This window comes from Parasteatoda tepidariorum, chromosome 10, assembly GCF_043381705.1.
Source record: "Parasteatoda tepidariorum isolate YZ-2023 chromosome 10, CAS_Ptep_4.0, whole genome shotgun sequence".
NCBI classification, from domain to species: Eukaryota; Metazoa; Arthropoda; class Arachnida; order Araneae; family Theridiidae; genus Parasteatoda; species Parasteatoda tepidariorum.
The window spans coordinates 55,088,197-55,108,041 of record NC_092213.1 but is presented as its reverse complement, the minus strand read 5'-3'; the positions used below and the strand labels follow the sequence as shown (position 1 = coordinate 55,108,041).

The window sequence follows — 19,845 nt, the reverse complement described above, 5'->3', positions numbered from 1 at the left end:
AGTTGTTCTATAACAACGTTCAAATTTTTTAGAACCTTAAACTGCGAAGCTGAACTATCTTTCATAAAACCATTTTTTGTTGCTATTTTAACGCTTTTTTTTACCATTTTTTAAAGAATATTTTTATTTGTAACAAATTTCGAATCTGTAATAGATATAGTAGCATAATAAAATATATTTATATTTTATTATTATATTTAAAATATATTTAATTATAATATATGTATACTATCATGGGACACCGGTGTCCATTTTACAGATTTTTTTCCAAACTGCACAAATTATAAGTAAAAATATATTTCGGCAATTCATTAATTATAAAAAATTTTAATTAGTTACTAAAAAAAATCTGCTAGATTTTCGAAATTATTTTATATTTGTACTAAAATATAAAATCCAAAAAAAAGGTTGATCGAAATTTTTTTTTCAAATTAAAAAAATTTCAATGATGAATAACTGCTTCTCTTAGATCTAAATAATTTCAAATTTAGAAAAAAAAATTTTTGTTTGGAAGATTTTACCTTACCGCAGAAAAAGACACCGGTGCATTTTATAACGGTAAATTATTAAAATACAAAATATACTATTTTTCATATGTTTTGACCCAAAGGAATACAAAATAATGAAAAAATTGCAAAAAATATATTTAATAATAATGCTGCGTCAAAGGGTTAATTACAATATAGAATTAGTTCGAACGGAAACAGTTCAATTTGACACCTTATTAAATTTTTGCAGCAAATTTGCACCGTAATGTAGATGAGACAATCGCTATTAGGGTTCAGCGTTGGACAGATATTTCCGAGAATATGTTTGGTTCTAGATTCTACACTGTTGGAAATTTGGAGTGCTTTCAACCTTAATTTGTCCAAACTTAATGCAATTTTAATATGGTGCCAAGATGTACCGTATTATCGCGTAAATTAGAACATTTTACTCTTGATTACACGATACTGCAAATCAACTTGAACAGAAATAGGGTCCAATTTATTACTTTATTGAAATTGCAACCAATATCATGGCTTCGACACGATTTTTTGTAAGATTGTCAGAGCTGAGCTACGAAAAGAAAAAGAAACCTACTCACAACATAAATGCAAAACTTATCGATTTTGTAAATTTTAAAATGCTGGTTAGGGGTAGTTGGATAACAATGTCATACATTTTTGATATTTTTGACCCACCATTTGCCTCAAAATCTCATACTTGACCAACCCTTCTGGACCCAGAGGCTGGGATAGCTGGTTGGTAAAGCGCTGGACTCACGTTTGTGGTGAGAACGGGAGTTCGAATCCAGCCGGCCGAAGACTCCCCGTGTTGTTATTGGTGACTGGTGCAAGCTGAATCTGTCGGGTCACAAAGTCCTTCATGATCTTATAACAAATCAATACCTCTGGGGGTACTGAATTGGAGATTAATCGTTCTCTGGTTCAGGTCAAAATGACGATCTGTGGATGAATGAATGTATGAATGGGTCCGCTATATAAAACGGGTGTGACGCAAGGGGGTGGCAAAAATCGAATTCTTGGCCATGGATGGAGCCAGTGGAAAGCAAGAACAATCGCATCCCCTCTACCCTAATATCCGACAACTACAACAACAACAACCTTCTAGACCCAAATACCCAACCCCTAATGTCACTCTTAACGCTAACTACATAACGTAAACTTGTGCAGAAAATTAAAAAAAAACTATGTTATAGAGCAGATTACTTATTACTTATTTTGATACAAAAAATTAACATTATTTTAGTTGTTTTTAGTCAAATTGTGTGATTTCTTATTTTTTGTTCCCCCTTCTACGCACTTGTCAAACCGTCACAATTTCTTAAACCCGCACCCTCCCCTTCAAGCGTGACATCCTTTATCTTTCCTGGTATTTTCCAAGCAATCGCAGATATTTTTATTAATAGACAATCTATTCACGTTTATGGAGTTTAATTGTGTTTTGGCAAATAATTCTGGCGTGACTAAGAAAACAATGGAGCTTCTCAATTAAGGTTTATCGGACCACTTGTTTTAAAGATCTGTTAAATAAGTGAATTTTTTTTCTCTCGCTCATTTATTTCAAAAACTAATTTGTGAACTAATTAAAGCTAATAAAACTTTTAAAGCTAATTTGTGAAACTAATCGTGAAATTATAATGGTTCGAAAAATGTTTTACTTTAAAACAAACATCAAAGAAGCATACTCCAACTGAACTTAAAAATAGCTAAAACTCACGAATAAGAAAAGTCAGCGATGTAGCAATATGCAAGATTTTTCGCTTATAAAAATAAAATGAATAGGATTTTTCATTGAACTAAATCGAACATTAAATCCATTATAAAGTATAAAACAACGAACTTAATTAATAAAATAATATTCCTCTATAGCAGCTAGCAGATTATGACAACACAACAACAGTGAGAGGAGCTCACGTGGTGTTTGTGAGTTTGTGAAGGAGGTTAAGATTCCATACTCTTTGATATGATGACAGCAACGTAGACTAGCTATTGCGTTCCAGGAGCCTTTACTTCATAAGCTAGCTAGTGCCCATCGTTCATAATGCCATAACCACTGATCCACCGCGACTCACGGAATTACTCTTATGCATTAATTCTATTTTAGTTTTCTACTCTTATGCATTAATTTTATTATTAATTAATTCTATTTTAATTTGTATCATAAATTTCGCAATGAGTTCAAGAAAAAGTAAATATTAGTGAAAAATATTAAAACTCAAAGCACGTTGGCTTTTGGTGATTTTTTTTCCATCATTTATAATAGAAACTAGAGAATAATTTATTATTTACATTTGACTGTATTTTTTAAGGATTATTTAAAACTAAGAAGAGTTGTAACATTCCACGATGACTTAAAAGATCTCAAATTCCTTTACCATTTTTATTTCATTATTTGTATAAGAAGCTATCTAAGTGAAAGAAGAAAAAAAACTTCCCTGTGCTTTCAGTTTCCCACTTTTTGAATCAAATCAACTAGTTTATTTCCCCATTTAGTTTTAACATTAAAAAACTTTGAATGAGATTAGTAATTAACATATAAAAAAAGTAATTCATTGGAAAAAACGTTGATAGTTTTTTAATCTTCAGGAAAAGAAAGTGATCACAAATTTCAAACTTAATTAGAAAGCGTCTTTGCGTGGACTAAATAATAAAGAAAAAAACATTTCTTTAAAAGATTTTCTGATTGAATTATCAGCCATTTTGTTATTAGCATTCTTGGCAATTAGTTGAAATTTGATTTTCCTTTGATTTATTCCGAGCAAATGCCTGAGGGAACAACACTTAACAACTACATTTATTGATCGCATAAAAACACGAAAACTTTCTTATCTTTATTCTGCGTGTTTTGAGCACTGTTCAAAATAATTATTGAAAATTATTCAGTGAATCTAAATGCTTGTATCATTTGACAATTCCACTCGTTACAGGTGATACCTGCTAACTATGGGTTCAAAAATTAATTGATTCATTAATAGAATATACTACAGGTATACATATATTATAGGTATACAGGTATATTATTATAGGTATTCAGAATACACACGACCGCGCGAACATTGTTCGAGAAAAATTTTATAGTATTACCCATTATGTATTAAAAAAAAGAAAGAAAAAATCGGTCGAAATTTCTATTTGGTTTTTTGGCATCGAATGGACAGCATTGTTGATTTTTTTAAAAATATTTGTTAAATGTTTATATTAAAATGTTTTTGAGCGATTTAGATTTTAAATATATAAACAAGTAAAGTATATGATAACACAAAGTAAATCAATTTCTAGTTTTATATTGTAAAAACATTACTAAATTTAAAGTATGTTCTGGTATGTATAATAATCAATATTAAGTTGTTTTTTTTTAAAAAAAAGTAACTTTTCAACAAATTTCGTCAAAATTAGGTGGGGGAAAAGGTTAATATAAGTTGTAAGAGTCAATAAATTGCTCGCAAAGTTTTTTTTTTAATAGAGATTTTGTGTAAACCGAAAAATTTCCATTTTATTCAGGTTTGTACTACTTTAGTTTTTGGTTCGCTTAAATCGATCGAAAATTTCTCGCGAAAGCAAAAGTTAAATACATTTTTTGTAGTTCAATTTTTCAGAAATAACTTGATCAATTTCTTTCAAATTTTCCACTTAAAATCCAAAATTATACAAAATTTATACATCTTACAGTTTAGACAATTTTCATTATTATTAAGTTTAATAATCAATAAAAACGTGTTGAATACCTTTGATTTTGATTTATTTCTACATTACGATATTATTTTTTGAAAATAAAATTTATAATTGTGTGAAAATTTTATTTTATTCGGATTCCCTTGAATAATTTCGGAGACACTGCGAAATACATAAAAAGTAATTTTATATCCAAATGTTCGATTTTCAGACTGCTTTCTTAACTAAATTATTTGGACAATACAATACAGATTGTGTCTATCCTCTAAGTCAGCGGTTCTTAACCTATGGGTCGCGACCCAAAATTGGGTCGCGAAGCATATTTCTTGGGTCGCGCTGAGTCGAACCAAAAAAGTTAGTAATGCACCAAATAATAAGTAATACCAACACCTCCTAGAAGAAGTCATTGTGGCTTACTCAGCCTAATTTTGACTTTTTTTTGGGTCGCGACATGAACACATTTCTCAAATTTGGGTCGCGGCTTAAAAAGGTTAAGAACCACTGCTCTAAGTTGACAGGAAAAAAACAATCCGAATTCTTAGAACCAATATTTTGTTCAGAAAAAGTACGCTTGTGTATCTGGTTTTACAGTTTAAAACACCTTCTGTACTGATAAGCTAACATAATTAGTACGTAAAAATTCGATTAATAGATAAAAACTTATTGGAGGAGTTAATTTTTGTTTAGTTTTTTTTTATTTTTTATCTTGCACTTCGTACAAAGTTTTTTTTTTGTCTTGCACTTCGTTCACTATCGTTACACGTTTTTTTGTGACGCAAGAAATTGATAAAGGGTTGATAATATTCTTGTTCATTTAAAGATTTGTTTTATTGATCAAATTATATTTTTTTCTTCACCTTAATCGTAAAAGTTACGTTTGCTTTTTACCAATTGTGGAAATTGAACTGTAAAAGTTACGTACTTTAAAAATTACGAACGCTTGTTTCATTTTATTTAGCACCCTGTGCTTTATACACTTTGACGAATTATACACACGTGATTAAAAAAATTATGCGTATAAGATTAAAAAATACAACTTTAAACGTTTCTAAGTAAAATGTTCATGTTCTTGAGGTATTTTTGCCGATTTAACTACCCAAACTATTGTCTACTAAAATCGCAAAGAGGCAATATTTTCTGAAAAAGAATAAAGTTAAAACATTCGTTTAAGGAGACCTATTTAAAGTAAAAGTGTTTTAAAAGTTACATATCCTTCTGTGCATAAAGATGACGTTCGAAATGTGGCTTTAACAAGCTTATAACGAACGACTGAAATAGAATAATTGGATTACTTCAGTATCCAATTCCTTTTAGTTCGACCCATTGAACTGAAAAGGAATTGAAAAATTTAGTACTATCAAAGAGAAGGGATTAGTTTTTAACTTCGGTACCCTATAAACGTGAAAAAAGTTCAAGGTTAATTTAAAAACAGCGAATTGGACAAAAAAGAGTACAATATAGTTTAATCAACTAAGAAAAAGATTCCAAATAAGAGAAATCTATTATTCATTATAGTGGAATTAACTTAAATTAAAAAAAGAAATATTTAATGGTTAACCAATGCTTTTTTAAAGAATTAAAATATTTTAAATATTTATTTTGATTATACATAATTCATTGTACATATTTCATTCATAATTAATAGACTCGCTGCTTTAAACGCTACAAATAAGCAATTGGTTTTTCATTAGAATCATACGAAGTTTAAATTTAATTTGCTTAATTTAAAATCAGATCTGATAAAAAATATGCATGATTGAAAAATTTCGCATTATCAAGGAGAAGGAATTACTTTTTAACTTCAGTACCCTATGAACTTGGAAAAAGTTGACGGTTAATTTAAAAGAAAGCGAATTGAACATTCAAAAAGTACAATATAGTTTATTCACCTATGAAAAAGATTCCAAATAAAATTAATCTATTATTCATTATAGTGGAGCTTAATTAAATTAAAAGAGAAATATTAAATTCTTAGAGCAATGTTTTTTTTATAGAATTAAAATATTTTAAATATTTAATTAGATTATATATAATTTATTTCAAAAGACTCACTGCTTTTACCGATACAAATAAACAACTGGTTTTTCATTAGATTCATATGAAGATTAAATTTAATTTACCTAATTTAAAATCAGACTTGATTAAAAAAAAGTGCGCCTTTTTTCGAAAGCTTGGAGGAAAAAGTTCTAAGTGACACTTTAGAAAGAAAAAAAAAACAGATTTCGTTAGAGAAGTTTTTATTTTATTCTTATTTTTTAACTTAATATAGTTCAGTAACTATATTAAGTTAACTACATTAGTTCACTTTTAAATATTTAAAGATCTCAGTGCATTTGGAAATATCTTAAGAATCAGAATTAAGATCTTCTGGTAGCATACTAAGGAGCTAAAAGAGAGAAGTGGGAATTAACTAACAAGGCATAATGTTTTTTTCCTTACAAATTCAAATATTTTTTTTAAAAAAATAAACAGGAATTCTTAAAATATTTTTCATTTCACACATGATTTTAAAAACTTAACTCGACGAAAAAAAAGGCATGTTTTAAGAAAGTATGTTTTTGAATCTGATTTCATATAAATGACTTCCACTTATTGAGGTATAGTAAGTCATAAATCATATGTTTTTTCACAAAATCTATACATGAAAATCCGATCATTAAATCAAAAATAATTCAAGTTGTTAGTTTTGCCAACTGAGTAGATATAATTACACTTGACATCGTTTCCATTTAAAAAGCAAAAAAAATATCAAGTTATATTTATGTTAAAGCAGATACTATGGACACAAATAAAAAAAATTCCCGCATTAAAATTGGTTGCTCATATCATTCCAGTCCATAAATTTTCTGTCTTATACCTCAACAAATAAAATAAATATTCAAAAGAGTTTGAAATTATTGAAAAGAGCAACAACTAAACTATTTAATTTGACTAAAATGTCACTTTATGCAGTTATGAGCACTCATATTGGGAAAATTTAAGGAGTTTTTATCTAAAACATTGTTAAACAAGTGCTTAAAATTTTAATATTTCCAAGTTCTCCTTCTCTACGAGCACGGCAGCCCTCTGTAGGCTTTGGCTGTCTCTACTACACGCTATTATCAACGTTTCCTATCCATTAACGATTCCTTTTCAAATTCCTTTTTACTTTCAAGAAATTATGTATTTTACAGTATCTTCTAACCATCCAGCTGGGGATGTTCTTGTGGTTCGAGATTCCATAGGATTTTTAAAATTGGTGATTTTAACAAAATTCTCCAGACAAGGCCGAGCAATCTTAAGTTATTGTTCGAGTGTTATTTGTGACTGCTTATAGAGTCTATATAACTCAAAGTTAAAATCTAGCTTAGCTATAAGCCTCTCTTCTGGAAAAAAATAGGCCTAAGGTATTTTCTTTTAAAAATATTTAAAGTGCCTGCATCTACTCCTGGTTCAACTGAAAGTATTAGAAATTTTTTTTCCTATAACAAATAATTGTAATTGAGGCACGATGGCTCATGGGATAAAGCTTTCGCCTTCCAATGAGGTGAACCGGGTTCGAATCCCAGTAATGGCTGATCGATACGAATTCCGCAGCCGGCTTGCACCGACCACAGTGCCGACGTAAAATATCTTCAGTGGTAGACGGATGTTGGGTTAGAGTCCACTTACCATCAGGCTAGCCGTGGGAAGTTCTATAACGCAAATTAGAGTTAGTTCCATCAAAAAAAAATCTTCCATGAAGTCTTTTTCTAATACTTGATCCAGAAGTTCCCTTGTCTTCTGGATGGGATTCAAAATTACAAGGCTACGTAGTTGAACATTAATAGTCGTAAAAAAATTGGATCGGCTGATCAACGACGATTATAAAATAAAATAATATTAATTAATAAGGTTTCATGTGTTTGTATTAACGGCAACCTTGTTTTTAAATCTCTACTGTTTTCTTTGTGTGAAAAATCGTATTAAAGACATAATTTAAGTGAGATAACGGAACTAAGCATACAACTTCCAAAGCAATATCTCAAGATTTTCACTATCACAACACATTATAGAGTTTCACTTTGCACTATTAATATCCTGTTTTTATCACTTGACGCGATAAAAAGTTTCTCTTACACAATTTGTAAGTGTAAAGCAAGGTTTTAAACAAATATATCCGTATATTAATTCTTCTTATACCCGATTAGTTATTAAACAGCAGACGATTTGAATGTTTTTTATGTTTCATGTTTGAATGTTTTTTATGTTTTATGTTTGAATGTTTTTTATGTTTATGTTTGGAACAATGTACTTTATGATGCAAACGATATCTCAATGAAATTTGTAAAATAGCTGAAGCGAAATAATTCTAAGATAAATTTCTGGAATATATAGTGAAAGCACAAGAAATAATTTGCTATACTTTTGGAATGTCTAAGAAATTTTAAAAAAGTAAAAGGCCTTAATAATAGCTGCATAAAAAATATTTCTAAGAGTAAAATATTTTTTAAAAGAAGAAACCTTTTAGTATCTTACACAAATGAAATTATGTATAAAATATATTTGTGGGACCATTAGAGCTGTGTGTTGAATTAAGTTTTTTTTTAGGTTTAGAAAATTATCATTGTAAAACAAAACGAAAACTACAAGAGAAACTTGAACACCCATATTTTAGCCATTTTAAGGTTTCTATTACTTAATGTTAAAAGTGGATAGGCAAATTTAGAGAGGTTTTCCTTTTAATTATAACCCCAATAATTGTTTTAACCATGTTAATTATTTAATCGTATTTTTAAGATAGAATACGTGTTTAAAAATCTAACATTTATAGTATATTTAATTTCAATTTTTTGGAATTTTTTATAGCTTACTTTCGGTATTAAAGAAAATTGTTTAAGGAATGAAGACATAAATCAACAGCCTGAAAAAGCTTTTATTTCCTAATGGTTGGCGCTGACCTGATTTACGTTCTTTGCCACAGAAGACGCCAGAAATGTTACACTCATATACAGAGAAAAACACCAATGTCCAGAGCGGGATACGAACCAGCGACCATTGACTTTGCGTGCAGGCACCCTAAGTGCTAGGCGTCTGAATAGGCTCAAAGCAGACTTTATTTTTATCAAAAAAGTACTAATTAGTATAATAATTAAAATTAAAGAAAATTAAAAAAATATTAAAGCTTTTCCTTCGAATACAATTTAATGAATATGTTTAAATCACCATTAAAAAATTATTTTTGTACAACTTACTTATTTAATAGTTATGTTTTAATGAAAATTTAAGAAACGCCTGAATAATTTCAAAGTTATTTCACTTTTTATAAAACATTAGTTATTATGAAAACTAAAATAAAAATTGAAAAGCTTTTCTGCTTGCTTAAAATAACAATAGTAAAAAAGTTGAATAACATTTAAGTCAATATTTGCTTGTAAAATAAAATCACTATTTTTCTTGCAATTCTAATTTATTCGAAAAAGATACGATTAAATAAGAAATTTTTTTTGTGTTGTTGTTCGTTTCCCAAATAAAGTTTGTTTGTATTTATATCATAGCAAATTTTTTTCTCTGAGAATTATTCGTCTTTCTCACAGTTTAGAAAAAATAAAGAAATTAAACTCAAACGTAATTTTTAACGTGTTTATTTAAGCATACTCTAAATGCGATAGCAATATTACATTCTAATTTACAATGATGTGTTTGTGTTCTCTGGGCAAACAGCAATGTAATTAAAATCAAAATGAATAAAGATTATAAAAAAATATCGTTAGAGTTTATGAATAGTTTCATTCTGAGTTGTCTGCAATTTTTTCGTGTGAAAATATGAACTGACTCATAAATAAAATTGAACCAGTAACAGTTAAATTATTTTCGAAAAAATTAGTTTTAAAATTTCTCAATAAATTTATGTATATAATGATATTATTATGAGTAACTTATAGATAAAACAATAAATTAGTTTTGGAAAATTAATTATTGATTATATTATAATTTTCGGGTTTTTAAACTAAGATTATGCTATAAAAGAAAAAAAAAACATTATTGGGAATTTCTGTGATTTGATTTGTATCTACAAATTTTTCAACCTTTCAATTTATTCAACTGCGATCAATTAGTAGATCTTATTAACGCACGGCAGACGAACGATTAGGAATTATTGGAAGGGAAATCTTATATTTTTTGGAAATCTTGTTTTGCATTATTTTTTAAATGCTAACGCAAATAAAATAATTTTCAAGCCAATCGTTAAGTTAAAGAGATCTTTGAAAAAAGTATGCGCTGTCTAAAGAAAATAGAAATAACACGACTCAAACTTATAACTCTAAAACTAAGTCTCACAAATAGTTAAGAAAATGGTTAAAAGTATTCTTCTTAATTATAATCTTGACATATTTAACGTATAAAAATAAAAACACGCATATTTTTAAAAAAATTATTAAAAAGCCTCATATTTTAAATGCAAAAACAAAGTTCCAAAAATAATTAAAATATCTAAAATATAATTTTTTTTTGAAAATTCTTAATTTAAAATATTTAACGAATAAAAATAAAATCATGCACTTCAAAAAACCAAAATAAAATAACTTAAATTTTAAATACGAAACTTAAGTCCCAAATATAATTAAATACTTTAAAATACATTTTTAAATCAACTAATTTAAAATATTCAACAAATAAAAATTAAAACTGGACTTACCAAGCTTGGAACAAATAGAACACAAAACACTCTGCAAAATGTTGTTCAATTAAAATTCTTTCACATTTTAACATGAAGGTAATCCAAAGCAGCCACGATTTTTAATAATCCCAGTACAAATTAAAATCACTCATAATTTATATTATTTTACATCAAATTCATAAGTTCAATCACCTTATTCGAATCATTAGCATATTTTTAAAATGAGTTTTGAGGCCTTAATTCTATTTAAACAGTGATATGTATATAAAAAAATAATCCCAATTCAAGCATTAAAGAAATATGAATTAAAAATATTTTTTTCAAATCGATAAAAAACAAAAATCGGAACTTTTCAAGATTTTGATAAAAAAAATTAAATCCGGGTTGACACAGTTCTGCTTATTGAACTTATTCTTTGATCAACTCTTGAACGAATGAAAACATAGGAAACGAAGACAGGCACGCCGCTTTCTGCGCGCAAAGCATGCCGGTACTTTGCTTCGACTGGTTTCAGTCACGTGACTGCATTTCTGTCTAGGCCATTTGGTTTTTTACTTATTTTTTTAATTCCGTTCCTTTTGTTTCTACGGGATATTTTATTTGTATACTTCATAGTAATTCTACTCTTCAATTTGTATTAAAAACATATTTTCCGCCACACAGTTAAAGTATAAAAACAAAACATGATAAGAAACAGTATAGGTTGAATTATTAATGAGCAAAAAATAGTGTTAACTTTAAAAAAAATCATCAAAATAGTATAAAAATAGAAACAAAGAAAACTTCATTTAAATTAAATTTTATTTATTAAATAAGAAAGGAACAGTTCAGACATATTGGAAATTTAAGTACAGTAAATTGCTCTTTTTAAAAGGATAAGATTTAAACATAAATAACTTGGAATTAAATATAAGTTTATTGTCACAATGCCATACTCTTTTTATAACATGCCAGTTAAAATAAGAATTACTATACTATATTAAGGAAGAAACTATATTAAGTTTAAATTAATTATTTAACAAACCAAAAACTTTTTAAAAAAATCATACTTTCAAAACTTTAAAAATGTTTATTTGTTAAAAAATGGGCGATAAAACTAATAATGTAAAAATTAATTTTAATTAAATTAATTAAAATTAATTTTAATTTTTTAAATTTTAAATTTTTTTGCAATTTATTAATCGAATTTTATTTACGAGTATGATGCTTAACTAAATGCGGTATTAAATACTACCGATAATGCCGTTATGGGAGCTGTAATAATAAAAACCTATTATGCCAATATAGGTGCCTTATATAGATACTGTGTGATGTAAAAATTGTATCACTTTACAATTCAAATTTTTTTCGTAAAATAATAAAAAAATAATAAATATTTACTAAAAGTTATTTTTTGCATGGAATTGTCTTTCGATAAACGAATTTTATAGTTGTGTGCAAAAATTTTTCAATTCGCGTGAAATATTGAGTTATGACGATATACGCAAGAAGTTAAATTAACTTTATGCGGTCTAAACTTTGGATCGCTCTCCTTACCAAACTTCGGGGACCATATTTGCCAGATTGCGGCTATCCCCTATATTTGGGGATCAGAAATTCGAATCCGTTGGGGAAAAAAAGAGGTATGTTTATTCAGAGAAAGTACGATTTTGAATCTGATTTCGTAACTTAAAATATCTTCTGCGCTAACTAATCAGCATATCTGAAGTCATCTCTAACCATTAAGTTTGAGTCCTACAACATGATGACGATCCGATTATTAGATTAAAAGTTATTCAGGACTATCCCTTTTTTCTGGTGTACCGTTCACCAAATTTGGTATGGTTCTGTTAAAACTTGCAGATTTGTATACGGTACAAACACACATATATACAGATAAACATTCTGTTTTATTCAAATAGATGTTTTACTTTACAATTAAAGATAAATCAAATTCTACATTCATATTTTATTTTAACTGTTTTAAATTACAGTTGTTATTTTGATTAAACATTCACAAAAGAATTTCAAAATTTTGGCCTATTATCGTTTGATTGACAAGTTTTGAAGTTAAAGAGTCAACATCGTTTGAAGAATTATAAAAATTTTGGTAACTTTCAATTTCACATCGTCAGGAATAAATTCGAATTCATTTTTAATTTATAGTTGAGACTCAAATCTTTTTGTTGTGACATGCTGCCGCAACCAAATTAGATTTAAAACGAAAATTAAACTTTAATTCCAACTTTTATTCATTGCTGAATCGTTTTAGAGCATGAGTAGAATCTAGTTCAATATTGTTCAATATACTGGTTTCACTTTTTTCGACAAAATAAACTCGTTTTTAATTTTTTAGAACAGTGAAAATCATTTTATTAGAAGTTGATTCGAACGTGTTTTGATATTGAAATGATTTTGATCTTGCAAATCTGGTTTTAAAAAGCGACTGATTTTACCGAGCAGTGATTATATATGTGACGTTTACTGGAACTTGTTTTAGCAGTTTAAGAAAGATTTATTTATTTTATTTTTGGAGAATATAAATTAGTCAAAATTTATCTAATATTAAAGAAAATCTAGATTTACATGTTCAATAAAAAACATCGTAAAATAAGATTACAACTTATAGATACAACTTAATTCTTGCTTGACTTGATTACAACTTAATTCTTGCTTGAAATGGATCGAAAGTGGCGATTTTTAAAGTTGGAACAACAGTTAGAAAATGAATGATATGGTAAAATAATCTTTCAAAGTTTGCATAACTTACAAACTATTACAGTAATTTACAACTCTAAAAGTATCTTAGTATTCTGTTGTTGTTGTTGTTGTTACTAATGTCACTTGTCTATACCAGCAATACCTTAGCAATACCATCAAGCCTGCTTTGGGAGTCGAAGCGATTTCAAAGTAGAGGGCATTTTTCTTGTTTTTACAGTGGCGCAATCTATGGCCAAGAACACTACTTCAGTCCTACACACGTCACAGCCCGTTTTACAGGGAGGGCCCATTCATAATCCACTTATTCCCCCACAGATCGTAATTTTGACCTGACCCAGAGAACGATCTATGTCCAATTCAATACCCCCAGAGGTATTTTAATATATTTTTTGTTTACATGAACAGCCGACGCAAGTTCTGGGTTTACGACTACTAATATTCAATTCCGTAATCTCGTAATTCTGAACCCAATTCAGAAGACAAGGCTGGATCAAGTATTGGGAGAAATTTACCTTCGTGGAGAACTTTTTAATGAAACTAAACAGCATCTGCGTTACATGGAGACGAAAACCATGAAGACATCCAACTGCTAGCCTGACGGCAAATCGAATCTTTCCCATGATCATTCTACCAGCTCGCACCAACCTGCACTGTGGTAGGTGCGAGCCGGGCGTCGACCAGCTATCGCTAGGATTCGAACCCGGTTCACCTCATTCGAAAGCGAAAGCTCTATTTGGAGAATTGAACTACAGTGTTATTGATTCGCTATGGGAACTTGGAGGACTTTGTGATCCCGACAGATTTAACGTGCCGGTGGGATTCGAACTCACGATCTCTGTCAAAAATATTACAGTCCTCAGAATAATTAAAAAAAGTGCGCTGAATTGAGCCAGTTTTGATGTAAACACTGAATTTTTTCATTTTTTATGCACTCTTTCTTTCTTTCCTTTCTTTTTTTTTTTTTTTTTTTTTTTTTTTTTTTTTTATAGTTTAGTTGCACTAAAGGCTTTCTTTTGGCTTTTAACTTATTCATACTTACTTTATTCTTGAAATATTTTTAAGGAACATAGAATTCTGTAATAAAATTTTTTAAAGAAATATCTCAAAATGAGTTATAATCTTTGGTTAGAATTGCCAGACAGGTAATAAATAATCTTATTTAATTATCTTACTTAATTTAAGAACTTAAGCAACTTGTTAAAAAGTTAAAAAAACGATATTGAGACGTTTATTTTCAAAATCGGCTTTGTTATTTTGTGCTCTCGAAAATTTCGAGGAGAGAAAATTTAAAAAAAAGAACGAATATGGATTTAGTTGATTTTGAGTAGTGAATCAAAATAGTTATGTTCTTTTCAATAACATTTCTATGTAACAGTGAATGCCCGCTGAGTAATAGGTTCTTGGAAAAATCTTGAAAAAATAACTAATTAAATTCTTTTCACTTCACTAGACTGCAAAAGACGAAAAAAATTTTAATTTTCAAGAGAAACTTTAATACTTTTCTTTATACTTTTTCAATAACTTTTCCATGTTTGTTTTTTGATAAAAGCAGATCAAAAAAAATTTTAAGTAATAAAAATTAACTTTAATACCTTATATTGAACTTCTCAATAAATTTTCTAATTTATGCTTTTAAATAAAAACAACTAAATTAAACAAATAGCTTTAAAACAAGTGCAATGGAGATGAACTTATGAGTATATATCTTCATGAGGTAATAAATTTTGAAAAGAATCATATTTACGTTCTTTTTGTTTTACTAGAATGCAAAAGAGGAAAAAAAATTTGAATTATCAAAATAAACTTTAATACACTTTCTTTCAAATTTCTCAATAAATTTTCGATGCTTTGTTTTTAGATAAAAACAACTGAATTAAATTAATAATTCTAATACTAGTTCAATAGAGATATACTTATGTTTATCTATCGCCTTTGAAAACGAAACATTTCACAAGCAAATTGATTCGGAAAAATTAAAGGATCACAATGAAGAAAATACTCAATGTAATTTAACTTAAAAACATACCAGTTAAGTAACAGGTAATGAATCTTGAAAAATCATTACAGAATTCTTTTAATTTCACTTGAAAGCAAATGACGGAGAAATCTTTCGAATAATCAAAATACATTTCTAAGTACAGAACCAATAATATAAATTAAAAAATATCATCTGAGAATGCTAAATATGTTCTTTCTCTAATCATTAGTAAAACTGACAAACCTTTTTTGTTGAAATAAAAGAGGAAAAATGGCGTCGAAAATGCCCATTTTTGGTAATAAAAATGAGAAAAGAACTAATTAATATCTTTTAAGCTATTTATAGTGGCTCTATCGTTTGCTTTTTCTTTTTCAGTTCGTTTAATTTTTTCTCTGCAGAAATAAAAATGTACGGTTACAGTTTACTGATTTTACTGCAGTGCTTTTTAAAAAAATAATTTTTGAAAGAGTTGCTAATAATTCTGAACCCATTCTGAAGTAAGTAGGATCATTAATTTTATACCTTAATACATAAAGCTTTAGAACGAATAATTTGAAAAGAACAGTGAAAGGGACATTTTGGAGTGTTCCAGTTTTAATGTAAAAACAAACACTCCTTTTTTTTTCCAGCTAATTTTGCCTTTGCCTAAATTCTCCTTACTTGACTTGCAAATTTTTCTAATGTATAGGCTCATTTTGTGTTATCATAAAAAAGCTATGGAGATAAAAATTAATCTTTTAATCTTTGAGACCACATTATATTTTTTCTGTGGTCATGAAATTGGTATTAAATAAATAACTAATTTATATATTTTGTCTTACACAAAATAGGCGGAATATGAATATTAATTTACATACTTCTGTATTTATTATTTTACTATCATTAATTTAGATATTTTGTGTCGTCATTAAAGTTGTTAAACTAAAAACTATTTTTTATACATTGGCATTACATTGTAATTTTTCTGTGTGCAATTAAATTGGTATAAAATGGATAACTTATTATTCATTTTAAAAATGGATAAAATGGTGTAAATGGATAAATGGTGTAAAATGGATAACTTATTATTCATTTCACACCAATTAATTTGCATTTTTTTCTGTAAACATTAAAACTGCCGAACTAAAATATTTTTTTTAGTTAATAAGATAGCAATATAGTGATAATTAAGTTGATGTAAATTGCTTGTAACAATGAAAGAATGAATAAAAATCTATGAAAACTTTAAATTTTGTTAAATTTTGAACGTCCTTGAAGAATAAATTATCTAACATTTGTATTTATTGAAATGTGCGATAAAAAATAAGTAGATAAATTAATGTATAGTTGAAGATAAAAACTTTTTTCTTGAATTAACAGAAACACATTCAACATGAAAAAAAGCTACACTATTAACCGAGCATTTCGCATGTGCAATCATTTATGATAACCAGAAGGATTTAATAATTGAAAATAATAATTTATGCAGAACGAATAGTTTCGTAAAGCTTATGACAAATTTCTTCTTAAAAATGTCGCATTAATATGTTTTAAGATGGCCTCAAACTTTATATATGAGTTATATTTGTTCCTTCTTTTTTTTCTCCTTTGCCTACTTCAACACTATGGCAACTGCTGGCAGTGTTATCCAAACATATAATTTTTAAAATGCAAATTTCTCCATTTCATAACAAGAATTATATCCCAGTTTACATATTGATTGTGCATAGTAAACACTTAAGAATTATAGGTAGAATATGTATATGAAAAAAAATATTATTTCGGCATTATTTCCATTTTTTCTCCTCTATTCTCAGAATATTTATTTGTCTCTGAAAAAGTTTATTCATTAAATATATTTAATTTAATTTTTTTATACTTTTATTCCTTCGTTTCAACAAATTTTCAACGCATTTGAAATTCATGTCACAATTGACTGAATTTTGAGCAATAGGATAAAGTTGAATTGGGTGGTAAGGGGAGAAGAAAGAAGGAGGAAATACAAGTGCTTGAACTGATTATTTTTCTTCTTCAGCGTAAAAAAAAATATAATAGTAATAATCTTAACGAAAAATTTTATTAGTAGTATTTTTGTTGCTGATAAAATATTTCAGGGGTGAAACTCATTGGCAAATCACTCACAACAGAGGACAACACTGAGAGAAAAACATCCATTCCCTGAGCGGGAATCGAACCCGCAGTCAGGCACATTAACCGCTCGACCACCTGGCCGGCTGCATGAAAACCCAATCTTAAGATCAGAAGTTATTTACGGTTATTCGCTTTTTATTGTGATTATTGTTTATAAAATTCTCATTGAAATAGATAAAATGGTTATGAAATAGATAAAATAGTTATGGTTATCATTGAAATAGATAAAATGGCATAAGCGGGACTCAATTCAATTTTAAACAATTCCTTAAACTGTGCCAGTAATTAATGTTTTCTTCCTCTAATTACTGTTATTTTAAAAAAAACATTAATCTGTTTGAATTATTTTTTCTCCTTCTTCATGGCTTTTTCTAAACAATAAAAAAAATTCCCTTTTAAATCAAAAAAATTAAATTGAAGGGATTCGATGTGATTTTTTCGGTTTTCTTTTTATAGTCAACTAGTTATTTTTATTCAGCTTAAAAGTTTTTATGTTTAAACCAAGAATATTGTACTGGATTCCTGAAAACATCATTTTTTTTTGAGATAATAGTATGACATAGAGACTTGAAAGTCGTGTTTAAAATGAATGGATCCAAAAATAGTAAAAAGCAATTTGTGTTCTCCACTTTTAAAGAGATTGCTTCGAATAAATCTTCGATGTATTGAGCTGAAATGTTCTACGGTTAATTTTGCGCTGAAACAGTTTCATGTCATTCATCAGTTTAATACCCTCTTTAAGAAAATACTGTTAAAATAAACCTTTAAAATGTTCGTTATTTATAATTTTCCTTTTTTTTTTAAATTCCTTGTCAAAAATTTTGTAAAAAATGTATACACATTATAAGTAATAAGTTAATATTTAAGTCAGAAATAACACTATCGAAATATGTCAAGTGACTAATAAAGAACGCGATTTAAAAAATGTCGAAGTCGGGGAGATTACTTGATTTTCATAGATTTTTTTTAATGATCAAAATTGAATTTTTCTCTTTTTATTGGCAATCAATCAGGTTTTGATGGTTTTAATCCTCCCATCTTTAAATTTCGGTTGTGTTTTTGTTTTCTCCTAACTTAACAATTTATGATTCCTAATGTGCATAGAGTTTGTCCAAAGTAAGAACTCCCTTAGCCATTCGTCAGGACCTGTGGTGGTGCCCATGGTAACGTGGTATAACTATTTCAAGTAGGGATGTGGGGTCATTGTTTAGGTTAGGTTTGACTCGAGCCGGAGGGAGATGGGGAATATTTTTCGATTGTGTTAGCCCTAGAGTGAAGAGAAGCTACCCTCCCTGAAATGCGCCGTTCTTGTTTCCATAGCAGCAGACGGTCTCAGACTTTGTAGCAGGAGGGAGTTCTTACCGTAGACAAACTATACTTTCTTGACTTCATTTATGACTAAGATTGTAAAAACATGTATTAAAAGTGGTGATTACGAAACATCATGTATTCATTTGAATCACGGGTAAATAGATCAGTAACAAGCATCCTATGTCAGCCCTGAGAGTCCATAATGATCATCCCATATTTCAAATCTTTAAGAAAACGTCGCTAAAAATACATTAATTAAGGTCTGAAAACTATTATTTTAATGAGAAAACAAAATAAAAGCATTAAATTCTGTTAAGAACGTGAGAAGTATGCCTCATTAAACTTCATCAAAAACTGCTGATAACTTCAGAAAAAAATAGGATTTTGTTTACATAAATGTGGGTGACAGTAAAGGTTGGCGTGGGGTCAAGAAGCCAACGCTAGAAAGATATTTTTATTTTGCGCCTTATGCGTTCCTTCATTTGAACACTTATCACCTAATTTATTTAGGGTTATAAACATTGTATTTATAAATTCGGTTATTTTTAATAACAATTGTTGATTTTTAAGGCCATTTTTTTGCTGAAGGTGTAATTTTTACTTTCACGTAAAAAATCTTAAATCAACATAATTTTTGGTATTATGTTAAATAATTATCTTTTCATAAATCAATCTCAAATTATCTTAGCATAACATTGCTAGAAAAAAACTACCCTATAAAGGGTTAAATCATTATTAAGTAAGATGGGATCAAAACCCTTTTGAATGGCTGAAGAAACTGATAATTTATTCCAATAATCCTTTTCTAACTATTTTTCTAAATGCTTCAAATTTTAAAGATTTTAATTTCTTTTTAAAAAAATACTCACACAAAACGAGTTTCAGGTTCAGAGCATAACCTGAAATTG

The 19,845-nt window shown here is 28.2% G+C and overlaps 1 protein-coding gene across 2 annotated transcripts in view; it reads right to left on the bottom strand.

Moving 5' to 3' along the window:
- The window catches only part of LOC107448265 (uncharacterized), an 86,617-nt gene that overhangs the window by 64,443 nt on the left and 2,329 nt on the right, over window positions 1-19,845 (bottom strand). The window contains exon 1 of one of the 2 annotated variants that reach the window (XM_043054035.2): window positions 10,837-11,319. The exons of the other annotated variant lie outside the window; for it this stretch is intronic. The gene's annotated coding sequence lies outside the window, so the exon portion shown is untranslated. Of the gene's footprint in view, window positions 1-10,836; window positions 11,320-19,845 lie in introns of those variants that run through there. 2 annotated transcript variants of the gene reach the window in all.